This window comes from Rhipicephalus microplus, chromosome 3 (assembly GCF_043290135.1).
Source record: "Rhipicephalus microplus isolate Deutch F79 chromosome 3, USDA_Rmic, whole genome shotgun sequence".
NCBI lineage: Eukaryota > Metazoa > Arthropoda > Arachnida > Ixodida > Ixodidae > Rhipicephalus > Rhipicephalus microplus.
In genome coordinates this window covers 147,716,628-147,743,865 of record NC_134702.1, presented here as the reverse complement: position 1 = coordinate 147,743,865, position 27,238 = coordinate 147,716,628, and positions in this window count along the sequence as shown.

The window sequence follows — 27,238 nt, the reverse complement described above, 5'->3', positions numbered from 1 at the left end:
CTATCGTGGACGAGGCGTGTCGCAGTACTTAAATCTAAATTGAAGAGCTTTGCTCTCGTTCTTCGCCACGTAGCAGGAGCAAAACTGGGCCCGTCAGAATCATTGCTACTTCAATTGTACAATGCTCTATTTGTGAGATACATTTGATACAGCATGCCGGTGCTCTCCAATATGAGACCTAGTTGTGTGAAGACGTTAGAGAGTGTTCAAGCTCAATCCTTACGAAGATGCTTGGGTGTACCGCGCTGTACTTCAACAAATGGGACAATTGCAGAGGCTCGGGCTTGTCCCATCAGTGTATACATGCTTTGCGAGCCACTTAGAGTTCACCTCCGATTGCTGAGCAGACACAGGCAGCACCCACTGTCAGTACTACCCACACACCCAGATTGCTGTTTCTCAAGAGTAATATCGTGGCATGAAAATATTATACTATCAAGGTTTTCCCCGCCAAATGCCCCTGCAGTGCCTTCATGGCTCCTGCCTAAACCACCTGTTTTTTTACGATACCTGGAATTGCAAAGAAGTCGCTCATTTCTTCTGTTGGCCTCAGACAACTGGCCCTATATCACATTTATACAACGTACAGTGATTCTCTGCACGTGTACACCGACGGATACACCACGATAAACACCTCCGCCGCAGCCTTTGTCATTCCAGACATGGATATCGCTCGACGATTCAAAGTGGACCATAAAACCACATCAACTGCCGCAGAGCTTGTCACTATCCGGAAAACAATAAGATTTATTTCCGGAGAGCAACCTCGAGCCTGGACGATTTTCTGTGATGCCAAACCAGCTTTGCAAACCATTAATTTCATCATGAAGCAAGGTTCGTAATACAGCTTGGCAATAGAAATCACAGAACTTATTCAGGTTGCTTCAGCAAATGGTCATCTTATAACTTTCCAGTGGATTTCCGCTCATTGCGGCGTGATGGGGAACGAAGAGGCAGACGCTGAAGCTAAAAATGTCTTAAGCAGTGCCTTTGAAGTACACATTGCGTTTTCACAAGCTGACACGAACGCCCTGCTTCGCTGCGTGATGCGCAGCTACACACTTCAGCACTGGACCAACCCGGAACAGCGACACCAGCGACTTCACAAATGTGACCCGGAAATGGGGTTCCGCATGCCCTCTAAATTGAAACGGCAACTCGCAAGTATGATCCACCGCATTCGTCTTGGTGTAGCGTACACCAGACGTTACGCACATATCATCGGTCGCAGTGACACCGGTCCTAATTGTGAACACTGTGATGTGCCAGAAACACTTGAGCACATATTTTGTGTCTGCCCAGCATACACACGTGAACGACAAACACTTATTTCTTCTACTGAAGTATATCACAGTAGGTCATTAACTGATGAGGCCATGTTGGGCCCTTGGCCAGACACAAACAGTGCAACTGCACTCAAAAGAGCAGTTATAACCTTTTTGGAAACAACTGGACTATGTGCGCGGCTATGAAATGTGTCTCAGCTAGAAAGAACACTACATACTCACCTCTCTCTCACCATCGTCATCCATTAATCTTTCTTTTCCCCTTTCCATTACCCCAGTGTAGAGTAGCAGGCTAGAGCAAGCTATCGCTCAGGCCGACCTCTCTGCTTTTATGTAAATAAACTTACCTCCGCCCCCCCCCTTGCGTGCCAGTTAGTGCTGTTGAGCCAGCGCGACTATAGAACACCTTCACGTTCCAGGGTTTCCCTTGAAAACTTCTTCAAATCGGGGCTCATGTGAGGACTCAAACAAGAATAAATTATCACGACGCCGCCGAGAAAAGAAACAACAACGTGGTGACAAAAACGCGCAAGTACGCGCACTAAATAAAAAGTGGTTTGCGGCGCGTGCCCAAATAGCACGCGCAAAATAAAAAAATCACAGCATATCCGGGGAGTGCATGATGATGAGAGGGGCGAAGCATCCATCAGTTCATCCACACTTCCCTTCATCCATTCGTTTTTGCTTCCGTCCGTATGTCCGTCTGCTTGTGCGACCGTCAATACATCCATCCGTTCGTCCATGCATCAGTACGTTTATGCTTTCGTCCACCCGTCCGTGCGTTCATTCTTCTTTCATGCGTTCGTCCGTGCATCTGTCTGTCCATCTATCTAGCGAACACGCCAAGTACCGTTATCACGCGTCTTTTCATCATATATACGTCATATAGAGGTACCGTCCTCCAGCGGACATTCCAAGGACTAAACGATTGATGGCACAGCCGGGCTAGAGGCGTGGTACACGCGCAATTTCTTACGGCCAGCGCTTTGTGTCCAGTTCCTACCTTTCACCGTCTCGAATACATGGCACCGTAGCCCAACCCGCGATACCCCTTGCTAGAACAAAGGACGTTACGCTCAGCGAGTTCAACGTGGCAACCCTTTCGGCTATTATAGCACTAAAAGTTTGTCCTTTTATACTAGTTGTGTTCAGTGGGCATCAAATTCAAAGCGAACTTTAGTAGAGATTAGGTCACCAATTCTCGCCTCGGTAAACTGTTTTATCAGGAACAACTATCTTTTTAATTATGATGAACGTGCGTGGGTTTCCTCCTCAATCCAAAAAGGTGCGCGCGTGCCGCTCCTCTAGTCCGGCCGTGAAGGTGGCTACCTACTACTACTACTACTAACATTACTACTACTACTACTACTACTACTACTACTACTACTACTACTACTACTACTGCTACTACATCGTGGACGCATGAGCCAAGGCTTAAGGAGGTTCGCCCCTAAAAAAACACATTTAATCAGGCAGAGCTAGAATCTTGAGAGATGATGCGTTGGCCTGGCCGGATGTCAATGTTCGGGAGGGCAACTCTGCTGGAGGCACCTCGTGAAACGCCAACGCCCGAAGGACTCTACTCAAGGCACATCTTCTGCTCCGGTGCCCAGCGGACGCACACTCTCCGACAAACCGCCTGGCCAATCTTGTCCAAGAACAGCAACGTGGCCACAACCATCATCCGAAGCTGCAAACGCGTGACCATGTCATTCCTTTCAACAGTGCGCTAAAGATGATTTTCTATATTATACTGCTTGCTGTGCTTTGTATTTGTGCTGTTTGTGCCTTCTTGAGTTATGTTTGCGTTCATATGTTTGCGTTCAATGCAACTGTGCCCTCTTCTTTGCGGCCCTAACCAGCGTCTCTCGCACGAATTAATAAGCCTGCTAACAAATCTTTATTACATGCCACATAGTTTTTTGAGATTGCTGTCAGTGATCGAAGCGCCCACTTTTCTATTACCCACCCTCAGCTGTAAACACACTTTTAACGTTAGCGCTTGACTCAGAAAGCGCCAGAAGGCGCAGTAAGAAATCACTGGTCACTCGACATTGAAAACTTCTTAACAACAGGGGTTGATGAACGTTACTGTTTTCATTGCACTAATAGTTCGCAATATCACTGAAAAGCTTGCTTAAGTCCTCTGTTTTAAGAAACACTCACTGAAAATCAGGCGCGTCAGTCTCACACATAGAATTGTATTTACATTCACAATTCGAGCACCGAATCAAAGCAATTCTTTGGTTTGCAGGAGTGGATCGCACGGTTGCTCTCAAATGTCGGTCTCCGGAGGGAGCAGCATAGTAATCGTTAAAGCCTGTGCCAGTCGTGCAGCGTTGTTTCTCGTCAAGGAGGTCTAGCATACTTTTGACACCTGATGCGAAAACTTTGGTTGGATATTGCATTGACTGCTCAGAGCGTGCAAAAGAACACCAACCACGGGAAAAACTTGGCTTAGCAAGGTACTTTCTGGCTCGTGTTCGTAAATGATTGAGATCACGACACTTGCATTGGTCTTCAGGAAGCTGTACTTAAGGAACAAGTCATGCACAGATACATGCAATAAAACAAGACACGAGAGCTCACACTTTATTCCCTTATAATCATCACTTCTGAAGAAAGACAATAAGGCACGCCAGTAGTCCAAAATATCTTCCAGAGCTTGATAAAAAGAGAACCACCTCGACCAAAATATGGTTTTCAGTGACTCTATGGTCATACTCGTGGCCAAGCACACAAAACCAAATCTACAGCGCAGCTCTGGCGACGTTCTGAACATGGCAGGAAGGTGCACAAAGAAATCGTCAGCTACTTTCAACAAGGTCGCCCTGATCCCACCTTGCAGAATATTGTTCAATATGTAGCACGGATCTTTGCAGTAAAGCACCTTGATTTTGGGGTTGGAGAGTTTTTGGTCCTTGTAAAGCTTTTGCGTGTAGGAGGCTGAGTCAGCACACTACAGCTACGCCGCATGATGTCTTTTCACCCATCAGACGGGTGGTTCATATCAAAAGGGAGATTGAATAAAGATAAGGAAAAGCGGGGAGATCGACCAGTAATTACGTATCTGGTCTGCTACCCTTCACTAAAGAAAAGGGGAATGGGGGAGAAAGGTGAGAAAGAAATCGAAGAGGAAAATAAATGCACGAAAAATAAAAACCAGAGCGGGACTGCTATAGCCTAATCAATAGGCCGCAACCACGCATAAAGTTCAACAAGGCATTCACCGATTTTCTCTGCGAAGAAAGAACGTGTCGATTTTCGAGCACTGACTGTAACGCTCCTTCACTATTCGCTAATCGATCATGGTGGTTTTACGTCCAGGAAGCTCATCGTCGTGGAATGGTGCATGCACGACTATAGCGAGACGTCCCCAAAGCTCTGGTGATTCGTCCATGTTGACGAAAATGGGCTAGTCTTTCTTGAAAAACTCGTCGTCACTAGGGCTTGCCACTGTTCTCATGTAGGTATTTTCAATGTAGCTGGTCACTACCCGCCTAGCGCTTGCTTCGAAAAGGACGGCAGGAGGTCCATCAGCCTAGTGTAGTGGGATCCAAGCATGACAAAAGGCTTGGAAATACTGATGTGGGATGTCATGCGTATGATCTATTTTTGAGCGGGTCCCACTGACGAATTCTTCCTAAGAACTTTGCTGCGGTGAGTTCGCTGCGAAATGTTAATAAGAAGACGATGTGAAAAAATCGGACTGCTACCACGGAAATTTGTTCATACTGTGGTGTATAAGTAGGCATGCATGACCAAACCTCGTGATACAGTACCACCCACGCTGCTATCACTCTCACGCAACAATTATTTCAAAGCTATGACACTTCAGAAAGATCTCACTTGTGTCTCCCTGGTGCTTATTCAAGTGTTCAAGAAAGTATGTTCGTACATGCTCTGCGATTTTCAATTCGGTCTTTGTCGAATATTGTGTAGATGATGACGAGTGGCTATCATCAATATGATGACGATGAGAAGAAGAAGTGAAAGAAGAAGACCCTACTGAAACGTTTTGTATGAAATCTTACGGAAAATATATAGACTCCGTAACATTTCCTGATTCTACATACGGAAGAAATATGGAGTTTTATGGAAATATACGGAAGTTGTATGGCATTTACGGAACGCTTCTTATGGAGTATATGGAAGGATAAGGAAATTGTAGGGCGTATACGGAATGCTTTTTATGGAGTATACGGAAGGATAAGGAAAATGTAGGGCATATATGGAAAGCTTTTTATGGAGTATATGGAAGGATAAGGTTTTATGGCGTGGATAGAGTGAGTTTTGTGGAAAATATGGAAAAATAAGGAAACTTATGGAGCATACGGAGCGTTCATTATGGAAGATATGGAAGGATAAGGAAAGTGTATGGAATGTACAGAACCTTTCATAAGGAAAATGCAGAGTGTAAGGTCTTACAGAAATATACAGATTTTGTAAGGTGCTTACAAAAATGTGCAATACTATATGAAAGGCATGTGGATTGTTGCAAAAATGTGGAAACTCTACAGTTGTTGTCACATTTTCAGCAGGAAATCCGAGCTCTATGAAGTTATAAATGAATGCACAGTGACATATATAGTACAAAAGAATAACGCAGGCTAGTCTGTGTTGTCAGTCACCACTGTTCGCCCATTTCCAAAATGAATACAACTTGTGCAGATGACCAGGTGCTAAAGTCTGTCACACGGAAAATGTGTCAATCACAAAGAATGGCAATAACTGTCATTTTACTTGCATTCTGTCACACGAAAACAAATCAAGCAAAAAAGCATAACTTCAAGGGCTAGTTTTTTGGTAGAAACAATAATAATGAGAACCAAATTTAATGTGAATGAACTTGTCAATATTAATGAAACTGTTCTCATTACCATTGGCAAAGAGAAATGTCATTTTAAAATATCGACAATGAGCTTAGCTCTCTAGAGCACTGACAAAAAAATGAAAATCTATGAAAACTAATTGCATGTAGCCTAAAATAATTTTTTATTGATAGTATGTGCTCCTACAATATAAATACAGCTATACACAACTTGCCACAGCTTCACGACAGAAACGAGGTAGGGGCAAAGGGAGTGGTCAGAAAAATAATTAAGCATGACAGCACAACTGATATGTATGGACACATAATGGTGCTTATCATTGATGCACGGATGGTCGTGTATAGAGCTGGGTCGTTTTGAGATTTTCAAATGCATTGTTTCAGACCACCATGCAGATTATGCTTCAATTGTAGTGCTACAGAGGACACAACTTATGAGCCAGCTTTAATGAATAAAAAGATTATAGGTTAAACAAATGCTTTAAAATATATCATATCATGGCTGCATGGACGCATACAAGCTATGTAAAGCGCAATAAAATGAGGACGCATGAGCTTCTCTTGATGCTTCAGTTCTACATAGATGCTTCAACTGTGTGCAAAGAAACTCAACCAATGTCTCTGCATACAACATTGTCCATTTTAAACTATCTATATGTATATATAAAATTCCTACTGCGAGTTAAGCTGCGTAGCACTCCATAACTCTTCCTTTTATTAAGGGCAATTTTTCAAACAATCAACATTACTCATTTTCTGTCTCATGACTTCGTGCCCGCAATTCTTGGTTTGGCTCGATCACAATTGTGCAGCCCTTATTTTGGAGGAATCAAAAGACATCAACCAAAATACATTTTGGAACTGCTTCTCGGTGACATTGCCTTCCCTTAACTGCCACAGCTTGAGATGAGTCATATAGCAAGTCTCGCGCATACCTAGGGCCTACCCTTGAAGAAACTGTCCGGCTGTGAAACGCTCAGTTTTTTCTCAAATAAATGTTTTGGTTTGAGTTTTCTCACTTCTCGAGTCTCTTCACAATTAAGCAGACCCAATGTTCCCCTTAGTCCTTAATTTTGTTATATTATGAAATAAATAAAAAAATTAATAATGAAAATAAAGATACCAATAACTGTTGCGCAAAAAATACAGTCCCACATACGTACTTGAACGCAATATTGCTTATAATTTGTTTTAGAACCTAAGTAAGGCATTAGAAAAGATAGCAGTACAATAAAAACGTTGAAAAAAAATTAGACTTGGCGGGACTCAAACCTGCGCCACTCAATTGTGCTCGCGTACGTGAACTGAGTGCGTTAACTTGCTAAGCTATTCGCGCTGAAGAGTGCCTGGAGTTTAAGTTATGTATATAAATTTGCTTTTTACATGCTATGTGATGGCATATTTATGTACAATATGCGATCGTATCTATTGTTGTGTGCATGTGTTTTGTGATTGTATATACGTCACATGCTTTTCGCATGTCTTTCTACTATAAATTGCTGCCCCGCCGCGGATGAAAACAAGTATTTTTACACCCACACACAAGCTTGAGCAGTTGAAGGTTGGTTCCCGGGGCTCTCTTGCAATTGAGTCGGCCACCACAGGGAATTAGAGTGATACGCCATTAATCCTTGCATCTAGCTGTATTCCACTTTGTAGCTCTATCGCTTGATGACAAATCGAGTGCGGGGCGCGACACTATTGCGCACAACCATGATTTGCGTAGTGGCGACATCAGCTGATTGCGCCGGCCCGCTTGCTTTGATTTGCTTCAGAGCAAACAAATGTCATACCTTGAAAGATTGCATACTGCACTATGTCAAAATGTTACTGCTTTGTAGCCATCCTATGATTCATTGAGAATTGATAACTCTGATATCACTACTGTAGAGCTTTGCGTCGGCGACACGCACTGAACGTGAAACCGCACTACGTCTGTCGTAGAAGCAGTAGGAGGCTGTCGTCTGCTAAAACAAAAACAAAACAAAGACCTGCGAAAATATTCATAAGTTGTAACTTGTTTTTTGAATATTTGTTTATCGCTGTTAAAGTTATTTTGCCAGATAACATACATTTTTTTTCAGTTTATAAGCAGCGACAGATGTTTTTTCTATTTTCCTCACACAGATATCTAAGCCAAATCGATTCACAGCTAAAGCAATATGTTGTTTGTCTTTGTTTCCGTGGGCATGCCGTTTCGGTGCGTCTCTCATGTGTTCGCGCTGCTACACACGAGAGTACGAAATGTTAAATTTACGAAAGAAAGCGCCGTTCCTCGTTCGTGTGATGTGCTAAGATTGCGCCCTATTCCCGCGGTTGTTCGAGTGCGGATCAAGTGCGAGTCGTCCAAGGAACCGGCGGGTTGGGCGGGCGCTTGAAGGACTCCGAGGTGACGGCTGACGCCTGTGGTTGCTTCCCTAAGGACGGTGCGAAAGAAACTAAAGGTAAGGGGGACACTTTTTTATGTAGACCAAGTATGCCACTCAGTGCAAGTGTGTGTTGCTGCACTCGAACGAGGCGTCATAAAACGGCAACCTTACGCGCCTTTACGAGTGCGGTTGCCGATTCGCTTTGACAATGCTAACGCCAGCAGAGCCATCGCGCATCGGCGCGGCCTTACTGGAGCTAATTCGAGACAACTACGGCAACATGCGTATGTATGGTGATCGATTTTTTCATATGTGCAATATAGTGAGGAAGACGCACACGGTGCTTGCTACGATGTTGATTAAACGAAGCCTGCAGTGCCATTTGATGCAAAGCAGCATTTTTGTTTACGTTCGCGGGCGATACAATTTGTAACTTGGCTCGATTCACCTAGCCAACCGCCTAAGTGGGTTGATTAGCATACGTTCACGGTAGAGCGTTTTTATGCCCCTAAACAGTGGCGTGTGCTTGTTAACAGATATAGTGTGTGTGCCTAGTGTAGAGAGAGAGAGAGGTGTTCGTGCAATCTGCATGTGTACCTGCAAGACGCTTTTGCTTGTAACTAATAATGTACCGGCCAGCACCTACATTGTACGCTTGACTTTGAAGAAAACTTGCATGCACAATGTGAGATTTTGTAATCTGCCAGAGTTGCTTTTTATAAAATAATACACTGCCAGCATGTTCAAAATATGTTTCGCTCCTGTGTGGCAGGGGTGCGGTTATCACGCTGTTGTGTAGTTGCTGATGCAAGCACTTATAGTTTTGATGCGTTAATATTTGTTATCTAACTCATCAGGTGTTTGGCTGTTTCAGCACAAACAAGGAAAAGAGAGAAGGAAGACGGGTAATGACAGGACCAGTGCCGACTTTTCTTTGCAGGGGAATACCCATGTTGGCGTATTTATTGTGACAGCCTTTCTGTGTTGCTTTTTTGCCCAATTTATGCAACAACACAGTTGTCAGCAATATGAGAGAGAACACTGAAATTAGCTTTTGAAGATCATGGTGACTAAATGAATACTAATTCACAGCACAAAGTAACAACAAAAGACATCAGTATGATCAATGTGGACGAGTACAGTCTTGCATCTAAAAATATATTGTGCAAAATGTCGCCTAAGTAAGAAACCTCTCTATGTTTGCAAATAGTGTGACATCACTTCGAGCACCGTGCCAGCCATTTCCTCCCTCTGTGCAAGAGCTGGTTGGCAAGGAAGTTCTTTGTGACCTTCCTGATAGACCACTGAGATGTATGCGATTCTAAACATGTAGCCTAATATATACGTAATCTTTTGCGCAGTTACATTGCTGCATCTGACACCAACAACTTATTTGCATATTTACATTGCTCCCTTAGGACCTAACACACAAACTTGTTGTTTGCATTGTCACTTCATGAATATCGAGCGGTAAAGGTACTGAGTATGTGTAAAACAAGAATCTCTGCTTATTACATGAAGACATATGAAGCCTTCAATAGAACGAGTTATACCTTTATTGGGCTTGCGTACTCGTCGGGGCGATTCATACATGCAGCTTCAGCAAATGGTATCTTCCAGCCCAGTCACCATGCAATTTTTTTCTGCACACAGCGCAAACACCGAGATGTACCTACTCGCATATGGTCGCGTCAAGTGCATATTTACCTTGACTAAAATGTCGAATCAAGTTTTTTCATCGACTGGTCCCTGCCATGAGTGCTAACGTCATCGCAAACAAGACACATTGTTATTGGTACTGCACACACCACTCACAATATTCTCAGTTGAACCGATATTCTCAATACCTTTTAATGCACACTACATGCCGCAATCAACAGTGCACATTTTTGAAGACTATGCCGCTGTTGCTCGCACAGGCCACCACGTGTGTTTACTTCTTCAAGATAAACAGACAGCGTGGCAAATATTTTACCACACAGTTTACCACACAGCTAGATGTTTGCTGACACATACTACAGCTAATGTCGACATTGTAACGTGAAGTGTAAGCTTTGAAAAATTAAAACTTAACCCAAACACCGCACGACTGTACCGGGCTGAGCCACCAGCGGGAGTGTTTTTCCAGCCACGCCTTTTACATGTGCCAGTGACATCATGCTGTGACGTACCTCGGTAGGGGCCTATCGCTGCATACTTTATGTGAATGAGGGTCCTGTTAGTGAAAGCAGGCATTGTTGATTTCGTAACTTGTTCATTCCCAACTGGACCTCCATTTGCACGAGTTGTCTGACTGATATTCAGGCGAACTTTTGTGCAATAAATTATACAGTTGGCAGTCCGTGCTTGCCCCATACTGTTGTTACTGGTGTTTCTTGTTGTTACTTTGCACTGCTCATTACTGCTCACCTACAGAAACTAGCCTATCTTGCCGCTGTTTTGGACAAGATGCAGCTTGCAAGTGCGATAGTGTTCATAACTCTAAATTTTCAAGCAAAAACTACCAATTCATATTCAGTTAGTTGCATTCATATCAGTAGATTATAAGAAATCATTGATTAAGCATGAATCCGTGTTCCTTCACATAATGCTCACAACTTTTATATCAAATTGAATGGTGTTTATAAAAAACATGGGTTTTAGCTAAACTTCATGCTCTTTTCTCGAACAGCTGAAAAATCGCTATTGCATGCTTACTTGCCATGAAATGGACTGTGTTTGAAATACATTGCAATTCTTCATCGGACGGCCAGTACACTTCACATTGGGGGAACATTTATTACCCAGGGATTGATTAATTTAGAACGGAAAGAAAGAAGCAGCAGGCCGGGATACTTGATATTGGCATCCGTTTTGCTACCCAGCGCATTATCATGCAAACTTCCTATAGAGTGGTTATGCGTCTTGCATGTGTGTGTCTGTAAACCAAGAACTTTGGGTAGAACTATATTTATCTTACAAATGGTTGCAGGACTGTGGAGGCTGTAGGGCTGCTTAGGAATGGTGGAATCCCTGGACATGTGTTCAACTTTGCTGCATCAGCTCCTTGGTGTTTTCACGGCATCTTTACAGATGTGTTGGGTGAGTAAAGCAAGCAGGTTTCAACATAAAGAAAAGTATAATATGGCAGCACCTCTTGTGCGTGCCTTACAACCCAAGTGTATCAAATATTTATCTTGCTCCTTGTGGCCTGTAATTTTTAAAGAGACACTTCTTTTTGCTTTATATTTGAGTCTTGATGCTTCGACAGCAATGTATTTGTGTTTAACAGCAAGTGTTCTTGAACAAATAACTGATCTCAATAATGACAAAGCACCCTTCATACTTGGTCCTTAGCGTAGGCTAGCACATATCTGTAGCAGATTCAATTATTCATTTTTTGCTGGGATGATAATGGGCAAGTAGCAAAGGCAAGTTCAGATTGGAGTGGTCGGTGACGTCTGTTTAGGCTCTGCCATATTGCTTTGCAACCAGAGTTACTTGTGGCCACATATACAATGAAGCCACATGACGTGCATTCTAAAGAGATTACCATATCACATTCCACTGCATCTTAATATGTGCCAAACAAATGCAGATATCATTAGCTTGTCACTATAAAGGGATCCTAAACCAACACAAGGTTGAAATTTAGTCGTGGTGTTGCAGCTGTGTATGACTCTACAATGGATGCATAGCCGTGATAATTTGTCTATATGTTGTCGCAATAGTAATGTTACACACATTGTACGATACAAAAGAGGTCCTTGCTTATTTCTCTTTTTTTCGCTATGCTTCTTTCTTGTCTCTTCTTGCCATGTGCTTCTCCTCACTGTACAAGGAGCAAGAGCAATAGGCACACAAACACGTATTTAAAAAAATGTTGTAAGGTGAGCACTGAGAAGCTGAACACTTACAAAAGGCTCAAAGAGGTAAAGGTATTGTTTCTAGCTTCTTTTTGGGCACCCATAGCTAGTTGTGCTGCTGCAGTTAAAAAATAAGTTAAATGTTAAAAATTATTTGGAGGTGGTTTCGAACCCATAATTGCATTTACATACAGAACTAGGTTTCAATGCGTAAGCAAAATCTGTTCACTCTAAATCAATCCTAATGATATCCGAAATTCAGGAAATATCCACAGAAAAGCTCACGAAAAGGCTAAGTGGTTGCCCCTTGAACGTGAAGGAGATACCCTTCTTCTAAAAGGTCAATAGACAGTCTTGTAATCTCGATATTACATGCACCTTAAAATATTCTGGTGTGGTGCTTTTCTTGCATGTTTTAATGAGAGGGGTTTTTAATAGAACTGTTGTCACTTTGCCCTGCGTTGCTGAAACTGTTCACATAGTTGTAATACATGAATCACTTTATGCCTTTTGATTTTATGCAAATGGTTTGTTTACCCAGTCGGTTTAACTTGATTTGGATAAAATCATAAATGCTCTAAAATTTTTTACTATGCAGCAGGTTTATTTTTAAAATACGCGATCATTAATGTGAACGAAGTTAGTGGCGGGCTTGATTAATCCTTCACTATCACCACTCTAACTACACCTGCTACAGTGCATAGTGTGACAAAAGCAATGGTACTTACCATTACTGGCAGCATACACTTTTATGTCTCAAAATGTGTCAAAAAGCCTGGTAAAAATGTGTGTACGTTTTCTTTTTTCACTCCAACTAAATATTCTGGTCTACTCAAAGTAGCTTCCGCTCTTTTAAGGTCCTCAAACCTTTAGGTGTTCAAAAGAAGTATCAATGCCGTATACTTTCTTTGTCAGCCTACTCACCACTCTAATAATGAGAATTACCCGACAACATTACCCAGTAAAATAAAGGGATGTTATAAAAAGTAATGTCGATTCAATTGTCAAAAAACGTTGCCAAGGTACGTTTTTGTTCACTTTTCTTTTCACAATTTTGTTAAAGTTACTCTTGATAACATCCCCTATAGTTTGTTTGGCATCATTTTCTGCTAGTTCTCATTTTAATGTGTTCAACAAAGACAACAAACCCTTAAATTTATAGTTCTTTCCTTTACTCATGAATCTGAAACAGTGAATCTCAGTAATCTTAGCGGTGTGTGACTTGTTTTTTTTTTGATTAGTTGTGCATGTGTTCAAGTACATGCATTTAGGTGGGAGGGCGAATCATTGCCACCTTCTGTGACTAGTAGAGTTTCTGAACACTGACAGATGCCTAATGCTGCCAAAGAAGTATAGGGATATTGGAAGTAATCGTAACGTAATTGCAATCGTAATGTAATTGCCAGTAGGCAAAAAAAACGTGTCCCACACTCGCCATAATGGTAACAGGCAGCGCTGACTGACTCTTCCATGTGTAAATGCACATATATACCGTGCAAAATGGAAGAGGGATAGCCGCCATGGTAGCTCAGTTGATAGAGCATCGGACATGTTATTCGAAGTTCGCAGGCTCGGTCCCTGTACAGGGCAGGTTATCTTTTTTTCCTTCTACTTTTCTTTCTTCACAATTACAACACTTCTATTCTTCTTGAAGATTTTCTGGTGTAAAAAAGGTACCTTATAATCTGAAGAGGCAAGCAGAATGTGCCAGTGTACGAGTTAGCTCTTGTAGTGGTTACAAGTAAGATATGGTTTGAAGAATAAATCATTCTGCCACTTGCCTAAAGAATGGCCACAGGACATGGTGCTGGATGCACTTTGTTATTTTCGAATCAAGCTATCTTGTATTCTATTTTTATAAATTACATGGGATACACATGACGGTATCACACACTTTAATGCCACAAAGATTATGCAGCGAACAATGTTATAAATGCGAAATTGCATAAGGATAAGGTGAAAACTGCACCCTCAACGAGAATGTACAGGGAGCACAGGGTGCAGGCGTCATTCCATCTGCCCGTGCTTTTCAAGTGCGAGCTGTTTTGAGCTCGTTCTGACCAACTAACTAGATTGAGATGTGTTGTTATAGCGCAGAGGATGTTCCACGGGAAACTAGGTTTGTCTGAAACTCTGTGTGTGTCTTTCAACCTATATGGTGCCCGGTTCAAGAGTTCATGCAGACCAGATCGTGTAAAACAGGACCGGGTAAAATGGACCGTGTAAATAAAATAAAATGGACCATGTAAATAAACAGGATCGTGTAAAATGTCGTTTTCGTGTGCAACTTTAGTTGTGGTTGTGCTGAATGACCTTTCTTTATATACACTACGTAACAAACTTGCTCCTTTAGAGTCGAGTGCATCTTCGGATCGATTGTAAATGTTTGCATATGCGAGGCCTTAAATTTTAAAAGAAATTCCTCAGTGTGCCACGAGGAAATGTGTGTTCAGCGAACATTTGTATATCATTATATACAACTCTTAAAGCCTCGTCTACAACTTTGTGCAGGTTGACCTTGAGCAGAAAACGAGAAGCGGCAGCAGCCCCCAGAAAAGAGCAAGCACCCTCCAAGCTCCCGAAGCTCTCTTCGACAGGAACAGCAAGGTCACTGTGTGGCATTGAAAATCATTGCAAGGAGTGCCTTATCAGTACACTGTGCTGCTCTTTCATCGCAGAAGACGAGGTTTACCACTCCAGAGAAACTTCACGCTATGTATTGTGAGTGCTTCAGTGGTTTTGTTTTTGTCCAGCCAGCAGTTAAGAAATCATGTGTCAGATTAAGCCGGGATAGCTAGAGGGAGTCGGGAAGGCATGTTTAGATATTTGTCTAGCCAAGTAGTGCCAATTTTCGCACTGGTGCTGCTGGAGTTACTGCCACAATCACAGAAGCTACGTCACCTCTCTAAATGTACAGATGTGTCGGGGAAGATTAGCTGCATTAGGTTTTTCTATAACTGATAGCTGCCAACATTCTTCATTACACAGGAGTTTTGTTCCTCACTTTTAGGTGTAAAGACCTCCACAGAAAAAATGCAACACGTCTACTTCCAGGAGGCTCCGAGGCCCTACTTGTAGGTTTTTTCGGCTTGTATCATAAGCACCTCGTTTGGGGTACATGAACATTTTATAAACATGTACAGCGAAAAATTTGGGTGGCTGGTCGTTTTGTTGTTATCATGTTCCTCGCAGTATTCTTAAGCATGTTGTGCATTACGTTGTCAATCTGGTTCATGTGCATAGAAGACATTACGAAGTTTCAGGCTACAGTATAAAAAGCCTGGAAGCAAGCTATAATTAATTTTTCAACAGAGTTGCTTAATCTGATACATGATACATCACTAAACTTTCGTGCGTATTTATCAATGTAAGCTCGTCTTAGTGTTATCCAAAATGAAGATGTGAGTCGACAGATGGAAACATCTAGTGGGGTAATCAGGGTGAACAGTAGAAGTGCTTCAGACAGGCTGGCCGATGTTGCGATAGGAGGACCTATTTTATAGAAGACACCTTGTCATCCTTGGCGTGTTAGTTTAAATGGGGTCAGTAGTAACATCATCTTTTGGTGTAGGCGTGTGTGCCTGTTGGAAATGTTTGTCTGAAAAAAAAACCTATTACGCAGAAGAGTGCAGCGCTCGCTTCTTTTCAAGTTGGGTTGCGCTGATACAAAGCGTTCTCCTGTCGGAGGTTGGGGGTAAGGGAAGCAAAAAAAATAAATGATAGAAAACAAGAAAAAAGAATGAAAAGGGGGATGCAAAGTAAAAGTAGTGCTACACTGCTCCTACTTTGCATCCCCCCTTTTCTTCTTTTTTTTCCCTTGTTTTTTTTGTCACCTTTTTGTTACATTTGCATTGTCCCATCTAGTGCATGAATCAATGACACATGGCTTTGCTATAGCAAAGTTGCCTATGTGATGTGTGATTGAACTGTGCATTGTACTTCATTCAGTTAATTACAGACTGATCAGTCTTGCAATAAGTGTTTCCTGTCTATCACCACACACGTTCAAATGAAAAATTTGTGCTTGGCTCTTAGTATGCTGGTATATAGCTTGTGTCTTGGACTACTCAAAATGAATGTTATTTTGCTGCTGTTTATGGTAGTAAATTTATCCAACATGAAAATATCTTGCCTTGTGAACTTTGTCGGACCTGGCTTTCTTTTTTCCTTTTCTTTCCTATGCAGGCATTGTATATGAGGGAGGCAGTAACAGAGAGGTGATAGCTCGAGCTTCGGAAGAATAAATGCTGGCAGTGAGGCAATTACACATCAAACATCCCAGCCATTTTGCGAACCGTCCTAAAGGTGTTTTGAAAAAAAATTGTTCTCGTTTACTGTATTGAAAACAGCAAAAAATGCTAAAATATATCGCAGAGAACAAAATATTAGGCCACACTGGTGCCTTCTGGACTTCCCAGGATGTCGTCTGGTTGTTTTTTTTGTAAAAAGTAAAAAGTGTTTCAAAAATACTGCCTCTTCTACACCAAATTCGGTCTAGGTATTAAGTAAAGTTGATTGTGTGTAGTGCATGAAGCTCAGTAATATTAGTGCAGTTTTTTTGCCACATCAAAAGCAAGGAAGCAGTTCTCTTTATATGGCAAGTTATATGATTGCACTTTGTCTTAAAGTAGAAATGAATTTTTGAAGTCTTCTTATGATGGCTGTTTTCTGCATTTGATATACGACAGCTTCCGTTCCGAAGTTCCCCGTGGCCCTCAATAGGAGACTTCAAATATCATTTTCCTCATTTAAACAGAAATTGTAATGATAACACTTGCCATATAACAATAACTGTTTATTTGCTTTCAACTTACACATAAAAGTAATTTTCAATTAGACAAACACACATGCCCCACCGCGGTGGTCTAGTGGCTAAGGTACTCGGCTGCTGACCCGCAGGTCGTGGGTTCGAACCCCGGCTGCGGCGGCTGCATTTCCGATGGAGGCGGAAATGTTGTAGGCCCGTGTGCTCAGATTTGGGTGCACGTTAAAGAACTTCAGGTGGTCAAAATTTCCGGAGCCCTCCACTACGGCGTCTCATAACCATATGGTGATTTTGGGACGTTAAACCCCACATATCAATCAATTAGACAAACACACAGCTCAAATTGCATCTCAATATGGACAAAAACGATTATATAGTGATATTTGTAATCTGGACCTAACATTATTTTTTTTTCATGAAATATAAGTTCTGTGCTGTGAGTATTTGTGGCTCAAATATTCATACATAGTGCAGTATTTCCATACAAGAAATGCAAACGATAAACAGTTTGGCTGAATTCTTCAAAGCCTATCTAGCGGAAAAATTGCACTAATGTTACTCGGCTTCAAATACTTTAAGAAGCACCTTTACTTAATATGTAGATCAAATTTAATATGGCAAGAAAAAGCAGTACTTCGAAATTTTGCTCACAAATAACACCCGCACGACTTTCTGCGAAATTCTGAAGATACCCACGTGACCACTACTTTTTTCTCTTCAAAACATTTCTGCTAAAAACAATTTTCAGAAGAGTAAATTACCATCATTTTTAAACTATACATCTGTGATGGCCGCCAGGCAGTATGGTTTGTATGTTTGGTGTAGAATAGCCCAGTGCGAAAAACAACAAATATCTGAGCATCCTTTGACGCTCGGGAAATTTTGAAAGCATTTGTTTGTTAGCAGCAATTCAGTTAAGTCCTTGTCTTTATGCTTAGGCCCAGAAACAAAACACAACTAACCAAAGTAGTCCTAAGAGTCATGCAGTCTCGCTGTTCCAAGGCTTGTGGAGCCTAATTTAGTGCCAGCTTCACCATTTTTTTAGAAATTCAGATCAAACTAACAGGTTTTGGAGGCACAGTGCATTTTCAGCTAACTTGTTTCACACCAGTTACTTAGATAAAAAGCGGTAAGTAGAGGTAAAAATACCATTTTAAAGGCATTGTAGGTAATAACAATAAGTGCTGCTATCTTTTTTCGTGTGGTGCTATGCCTGAACGCTGTGATTTTTGTGGTATAGGTCATTGTCTAGTGAACATAGGCCTTCAAAACTAACATTAGAAATGTTCAGGTTGATTTCTTGGTTAAAGTCATAGTAGCCATAATAAAAATAAATGACTTCAAACTTGATTATTCTTTTGAACATTTTTTCTTGCATAATGATATTTCAGAGTCTTAGTCAATTTTGTTATAAGAAAACGTGATGTCATAATAGGCTCACTTTTTGTAGAGTCGTTCAGTTTTACTTTACCTTTTACATTCCTAATAGAGCAGTTATTTTCAATATCGGTATTTAAAATGGAATGAGCATGCTGTATGTAGTAAAGTGTAAGCACTTACAGATAGCATATGCACCCAACTTTTCTGTTGGCAGTTGATTTCAGTTATTCTTGATTTATAAGTGGGGTTTCACGTCCGAAAACCACTATATGATTATGAGAGACGCCGTAGTGGGGGGCACTGAAAACTCCGACCACTCAGGGTTCTTTAACGTACACGCAAATCTGAGCACACGTGTCTACAGCATTTCTGCCTCCATCAGAAATGGAGCCGGGATTTGATACCGCGACCTGCGAGTCAGCAGCCGAGTTTTTGTTACTCTTGCTCCCCTATATGTGTGCAGTTCGGTTATAGTTATCTGGCTTGCACAGATTTTTAATGGCACCTGCCTGGTCTTGCTTGCTTTCATTGTGATTTTAACCTTCATAAGTTGCATAGGTTTAACTCTCAAAATTGTTCAAGATGCCAATCTTGTGCACAAACTGTATAGCATAAAGGCAGCAGATGTACATTGTACATGCACACACTATTAAATGTACATTGAGAGCTTTCACTTGCAGTTCCTAAAGTTTTACTGTGCAGGAAGCGTTTAAATCATAATTTCATAAGGACAAAATCATCGATTATCTTTACCATTGAAAATCGTGACAACCTAGTTGTTTTCACTGTGATAAGCATGCTGTTTTCTTTCATGAGGCAGAACTAATTGATACACTCAATCCTTCTATTATTCACATATGCATAACATGAAGGATTGTGTGCCTTACATTTTCAGTTTCATTCTGTGTGTTATATTTCTTGCGCATGTGAACTAATGTGCTAACATGTGTCTCTGACATTATTTGTGCCAATTATTTTCATTTCCAGGTGCCTATGAAGGACACATAAGTTCTATGGCAGTGACCTTCCAAATTTACAGTGGTGCAGGAGCCTCAAGCAGCGTTTCGCCGATCTCCACAAGGCGTTTATGAGATAAACACAGCGCCACACTTTCACAGTGCTTTGATTATTATTTATCTTTAAACATTTCGTTCTAAAATTGCTGTTACATTGTGTTTTGTGCCACCATCCTGTGGCTTAGGTGGAGCTCGTGAAATCACGGTGCAGTCACCTCATTTTTGTACAATCAACACTGCAATGTCACTATTCACAGCTGGAGCATACAGACAAATAAAAAAATATATTGATTGTAGCAGGGCTGATGTGAATATTAATGCTTCTCTATTTATAATAATAACTTTATAAGTTCTTTAGGTCTTGCATAGAACACTGCATTACTGTGTTGCAATGTAACCACCATTTATGATCGCTAGCATGTTAATTTAGTAGTTTTCTAATGTATTTTATTTAAAAGGTAATTTTGCTTTCTCAACACGACAATTAGAAAGATGCCGATGATTCAATCCTTCATCATGCACATTTAAGAAATATTGTGATTTGTACACAGTATTGCATCTACTCAAGATGTGGACGTCTATTCAATTTACACATTATATTGATTTGCACTAGATTCAGACGTAACATGCACACATTTCAGTAATTTCTGCATGATACGTCTTTCCATAAGATGCGGAGTCCGCATCCTACGTCTTATGCGGAGTCCGCATCATATGTCTTATGCGGAGTCCGCATCATACGTCTTCCATATTCCAATAATTCCGTACTTGAGGTCTCCGCATCTTATGGAACGTTTCAGTAGGGGTAGCGTGTAAAAAGCCAATTTATATACATAACTTGAACTCACATGCACAGTTCAGTGCGAATAGCTTAGCAAGTTTACGCACTCAGTTCACGTACGCGAGCACAACTAAGTGGCGCAGGTTCGAGTCCCACCAAGTATAAAATTTTTTTTGTTTTTTCAACTTTTTTAGTGTACCGCTACCTGTTCTAATGCCTTAGGTTCTAAAACAAAATAAAAGCAAAATTGCGTTCAAGTACGTATGCAGGACTGTGTTTTTTGCGCAACAGTGTTTAGTATTTTTATTTTTATTTTTATTATTTTTTATTATTTTATAATATAAAAAATTTAATGACGAAGGGGAACATTGGGTCTGCTTGATTGTGAAGGGACTCGAGATTTGAGAAAACTCAAACCAAAATATTTATTTGAGAAAAAACTGAGCATTTTACAGCCGGACCACTTTCTTCAAGAGTAGGCCCTAGGTATGCGCGAGACTTGCTATATGACTCATCTCAAGTTGTGCCAGTTGAGGGAAGGCACTCATCTCAAGCTGTGCCAGTTGAGGGAAGGCAATATAACCGAGAAGCAGTTCCAAAATATATGTTGGTTGATGTTTTTTGATTCCTCCAAAATAAGGGCTGCACAATTGTGATCGAGCCAAACCAAAAACTGCGGGCATGAAGTCATCCCTACTGAAACGTTCCGTAAGATGCGGAGACCTCAAGTACGGAATTATTGGAATATGGAAGGCGTATGATGCGGACTCCGCATTTTATGGAAAGACATATCATGCAGAAATTACTGAAATGTGTGCATGTTACGTCTGAATCTAGTGCAAAGCAATATAATGTGTAAATTGAATAGACGTCCACATCTTGAGTACATGCAATACTGTGTACAAATCACAATATTTCTTATATGTGCATGATGAGGGATTGAATCATCGGAGTCTTTCTAATTGTCGTGATGCGGAAGCAAAATTACCTTTTAAATGAAATACATTACAAAACTACTAAATTAACATGCTAGTGATCATAAACGGTGATTATATTGCAGCACATTAATGCAGTGTTCTATGCAAGACTTAAAGAACCTCTAAAGTTATTATTATCAATAGAGAAGCATTTATATACACATCAGCCCTGCTACAATCAATATATTTTTTTATTTGTCTGTATGCGTCGGCTGTGAATAGTGACATTGCAGTGTTGATTGTACACAAATGAGGTGACTGCACCGTAATTTCACGAGCTCCACCTAAGCCACAGGATGGTGGCACAAAACACAATGTAACAGCAATTTTAGAACGAAATGTTTAAACATAAATAATAATCATAGCACTGTGAAAGTGTGGCGCTGTGTTTATCTCATGAAGGCCTTGTGGAGATCGGCGAAATGCTGCTTGGGGCTCCGGCACCAATGTAAATTTGGAAGGTCACTGCCATAGAACCTATGTGTCCTTCATAGGCACCTGGAAATGAAAATAATTGGCACAAATAATGTCAGAGGCACATGTTAGCACATTAGTTCACATGCGCAAGAAATATAACACACAGAATAAAACTGAAATTGTAAGGCACACAATCCTTCATGTTATGCATATGGGAATAATAGAAGGAATGAGTGTATCAATTAGTTCTGCCACATCAAAGGAAACAGCATGCTTATCACAGTGAAAAAAACTAGGTTGTCACGATTTTTCAATGGTAGAGATAATCGAGTAATATGTCTTTATGAACTTATGATTTAAATGCTTCATGCACAGTAAAATTTTAGGAACTGCAAGTGAAAGCTCTCAATGTACAGTTAATAGTGTGTGCATGTACATCTGCTGCCTCTTATACTATACAGTTTGTGCACAAAATTGGCATCTTGAACAATTTTGAGAGTTAAACCTATGCAACTTATGAAGGTTAAAATCACCATGAAAGCAAGCAGGACCAGGCAGGTGCCATTGAAAAGCTGTGCAAGCCAGACAACTATAACTGAACTGCACACATATAGGGGAGCAAGAGCAACAGAAATTCGGCTGCTGACCCGCAGGTCGCGGTATCAAATCCCGGATCCATTTCTGATGGAGGCAGAAATGCTGTAGACACGTGTGCTCAGATTTGCGTGTACGTTAAAGAACCCTGAGTGGTCGGAGTTTTCAGTGCCCTCCACTACGGCGTCTCTCATAATCATATAGTGGTTTTCGGACGTGAAACCCCACTTATAAATCAAGAATAACTGAAATCAACTGCCAACAGAAAAGTTGGGTGCATATGCTATCTGTAAGTGCTTACACTTTACTACATACAGCATGCTCATTCCATTTTAAATACCGATATTGAAAATAACTGCTCTATTAGGAATGTAAAAGGTAAAGTAAAACTGAACGACTCTACAAAAAGTGAGCCTATTATGACATCACGTTTTCTTATAACAAAATTGACTAAGACTCTGAAATATCATTATGCAAGAAAAAATGTTCAAAAGAATAATCAAGTTTGAAGTCATTTATTTTTATTATGGCTACTATGACTTTAACCAAGAAATCAACCTGAACATTTCTAATGTTAGTTTTGAAGGCCTATGTTCACTAGACAATGAACTACACCACAAAAATCACAGCGTTCAGGCATAGCACCACACGAAAAAAGATAGCAGCACTTATTGTTATTACCTACAATGCCTTTACAATGGTATTTTTACCTCTACTTACCGCTTTTTATCTAAGTAACTGGTGTGAAACAAGTTAGCTGAAAATGCACTGTGCCTCTAAAACCTGTTAGTTTGATCTGAATTTCTAAAAAAATGGTGAAGCTGGCACTAAATTAGGCTCCACAAGCCTTGGAACAGCGAGACTGCATGACTCTTAGGACTACTTTGGTTAGTTGTGTTTTGTTTCTGGGCCTAAGCATAAAGACAAGGACTTAACTGAATTGCTGCTAACAAACAAATGCTTTCAAAATTTCCCGAGCGTCAAAGGATGCTCAGATATTTGTTGTTTTTCCCACTGGGCTATTTTACACCAAACATACAAACCATACTGTCTGGCGACCATCACAGATGTACAGTTTAAAAAATGATGGTAATTTACTCTTCTGAAAATAGGTATTTGCAGAAATCTTTTGAAGAGAAAAAAGTAGTGGTCACGTGAGTGCCTTCAGAAATTTGCAGAACGTCTTGCGGGTGTTATTTGTGAGAAAAATTTCAAAGTACCGTTTTTTCTTGCCATATCAAATTTGATATACATATTAAGTAAAGGTGCTTCCTAAAGTATTTGAAGCCGAGTAACATTAGTGCTATTTCCCCTCTACATATGCTTTGAAGAATTCAGGCAAATGGTTTATCGTTTTCATTTCTTGTATGGCAATAATGCACTTTGTATGAATATTATACCCACAAATACTCACTGCACAGAAGTTACATTTCTTGAAAAAAAGTAATGTTAGGTTCAGATTTGAAATATCACTATTTATTCGTTTTTGTCCACATTGAGATGCAATTTGAGCTGTGTGTTTGTTTAATTGAAAATTATTTTTATGTGTAAGTTGAAAGAAATTAAACAGTTCTTGTTATGTGGCAAGTGTTATCATTACAATTTTTGTTTAAATGAGGAAAATGATTTTTGAAGTCTCCTATTGAGGGCCATGGGGAACTTCGGAATGGAAGCTGTCGTATTACAAATGCAGAAAACAGCCATCATAAGAAAACTTCAAAACTTTATTTCTACTTTAAGGCAAAGTGTAATCTTATAACTTGCCATATAAAGAGAACTGCTTCCTTGCTTTTGATGTGGCGAAAAATTGCACTAATATTACTGAGCTTCATGCACTACACACAATCACCTTTACTTAATACCTAGACCGAATTCGGTGTAGAAGAGGCAGTATTTTTGAAACACTTATTTTTACTTTTTACAAACAACACCAAGACGACATCCTGGGAAGTCCAGAAGGCACCAACGTGGCCTAATATTTTGTTCTCTGCGATATACTTTGGCATTTTGCTGTTTTCAATACAGTAAACGAGCACAATATTTTTTTAAAACACATTTAGGATGATTGGCAAAATGGCTGGGATGTTTGGTGTGTAATTGCCTCACTGCCAGCATTTATTCTTCCGAAGCTCAAGCTATTACCTCTCTGTTACTGCCTCTTTTACATACAATGCCTGCATAAGAAAGAAAAAGAAAGGCAGGTTTTACAAAGTTTACAAGGCAAGATATTTTCATGTTGGATAATTTCATTACCATAAACAGCAGCAAAATAACATTCGTTTTGAGTAGTCCAAGACACAAGCTATAAAGCAGCATACTAAGAGCCAAGCACAAACTTTTCTTTTGATCATGTGTGGTGATAGACAGGAAGCACTTATTGCAAGACGGATCAGTCTGTAATTAACTGAATGAAGTACAATGCACTGTTCAATCCAACACCACATAGGCATCTTTACTATAGCAAAGCCATGTGTCATTGATTCATGCACTAGATGGGACAATGCAAATGTAACAAAAAAGGTGAAAAAAGAAAACAAGGGAAAAAAAGAAGAAAAGGGGGATGCAAAGTAGGAGCGGTGTAGCACTACATTTACTTTGCTTCCCCCTTTTCTTTCTTCCTTTTTCTTCTTTTCTATCATTTATCTTTCTCATATCATTCATCTTTGTCGTCCTATATCCTTTAGGACGACAAATCAGGTCTCGATTGAATCGTTAAAATCCAGAGATAGCCGTAGAAAAAACCGCGAGCGCCAAATTCAACTGAGAAGGTCAAAAGAGAGTTATTCAGAAGACACACTCAGTGTTGCCAGACTGCTGTCACTGCTTGAGCTGGGTTTGGCGAAACAGCTTCCACATCGAATTAAGCCCACCGAAACTGCTCCTCCACCTCTTATCCAATAAGCACAGATTATTCCAACTGCGGGAGCGGGAGCGGCAGCGTCAACAGCACGAGTAAGTGAGCTCTGCACATATCTACCTATAACTTTAGCAATTTTAGTCCTAGGAGGGTCTTAGTGGTGTCTATTTGTTCGTGAAGATACAAGGAGTTCAACCGTTACAAATACTGCTATTACAAACGAAAATTTAAATTTAACATTTTAGGAGCGGAAAACAGTGTGAATCTGTGAAAACAACAGCAGTCGGACCACGTGCCCGGTGCCGCGCAGTTCCCAACCGAAAAAAAAACCCGCGCGTTGATGGAACTGCAATAAGAGGCCTGAGCTGTGGCCTCACCGGTAACCACCGCCGGGAACGCACTCCCTCACCAGAGAAGGATTGGCCACCCTGGTGCAATATCTCGCCACTACCTCCCACATGGATACGCCAAATAACTCACGGCCCGCAGCCCTCAGCAGCTGCGAAGCAACAGACTACAGCGCTGGTCAGATCTGCAACGCAGCAGAGGGTGCTAAGAACCTCTGGATCCGGACAGGCCACCTTTGGAACCTGAACTTGGCAACGTTGAACGCTAGACCCTTATCTAGTGAGGGAAGTCTAGCTGTACTATTCGAGGAGCTAGAGGGTGTTAAATGGGGTATAATAGGGCTCAATGAGGTTAGGAGGACAGATGAGGCTTACACGGTGCTACAGAATGGGCACGTCCTTTGCTATCGGGGCTTGGCAGACAGAAGAGAACGGGGAGTGGGGTTCTTAATTCACAGAAACATAGCTGGCAGCATAGAGGAATATTATAGCATCAATAAAAGGGTGGTAGGTATCGTAAATAAACTGAATAAAAGATACAAGATGAAGGTAGTACAGGCTTACGCGCCTACATCCAGCCATGATGACGCTTCAGTTGAAAGCTTCTATGAAGACGTGGAATCGGCAATGAGTAAGGTAAAAACACAGTATTCTATAGTGATGGGCAACTTTACTGCAAAGGTAGGGAAGAAGCAGGCTGGAGACCAGGCAGTAGGAGATTATGGCATCGGCACTAGAAACGCCAGAGGAGAGCTACTAGTAAAATTCGCCGAACGCAATAATTTACGGATTTTGAATACCTTCTACCGAAAACGAGAAAACCGCAAGTGGACATGGAGGAGCCCTAATGGCGAAAATAAGAACGAAATCGACTTTATAATGACTGCACACCGAGGAATCGTGCAGGATGTGGAAGTGGTTGGCAAGGTACGATGCAGTGACCATAAAATGTTACGGTCTCGAATTCGCCTAGACTTGAAGAAGGAACGACAGAAACTGATACGCAAGAAGCCAATCAATGAGCTAGCACTGAGTGGGAAAGTACGGGAATTCAGAGTGTCGCTGCAGAAAAGGTACTCGGCCATTAGGGAGGAAACAAACCTCAGCGTAGATACAATGAATGATAATCTGACGAGTATCATTACGAAGTGTGCAGTGGAAGTTGGAGGCAGGGTAGTTAGACAGGACACTGGCAAGCTTTCCCAGGAAACGAAGAACCTAATTAAGAAGCGTCAAATCATGAAAGTGTCAAGTACAACAGACGAAATAGAACTGGCAGAGCTTTCGAAGTTGATTAATAGACGTAAAATATGCGATGTAAGAAGGTATAACATGGAGAGAATTGAACACGCTCTGAAAAATGGAGGAAGCTTCAAAGCAGTGAAGAGGAAACTTTGGATAGGCAATAGTCGGATGTATGCACTAAAGGACAAAGAAGGCAAAATAAACCAATATGGATAGGATAGTCAAAATCGCGGAGGAGTTTTACAGAAATCTGTACAGTAGCCGAGACAACCACGACCTTAATACGATAAGAACTAGCAGTAACTCAGATGACACCCCACCAGTACTGATAGAAGTCAGAAAAGCTTTGGAGAGCATGCAAAGAGACAAAGCTGCTGGTGAGGATCAGGTAACATCAGATCTGCTTAAAGATGGAGGACAGATTGTGTTAGAAAAACTAGCCACTCTGTTTACGAGGTGTCTCCTGACTGAAAGGGTACCAGAGTCTTGGAAGAACGCTAACATCATTTTAATACATAAGAAAGGAGA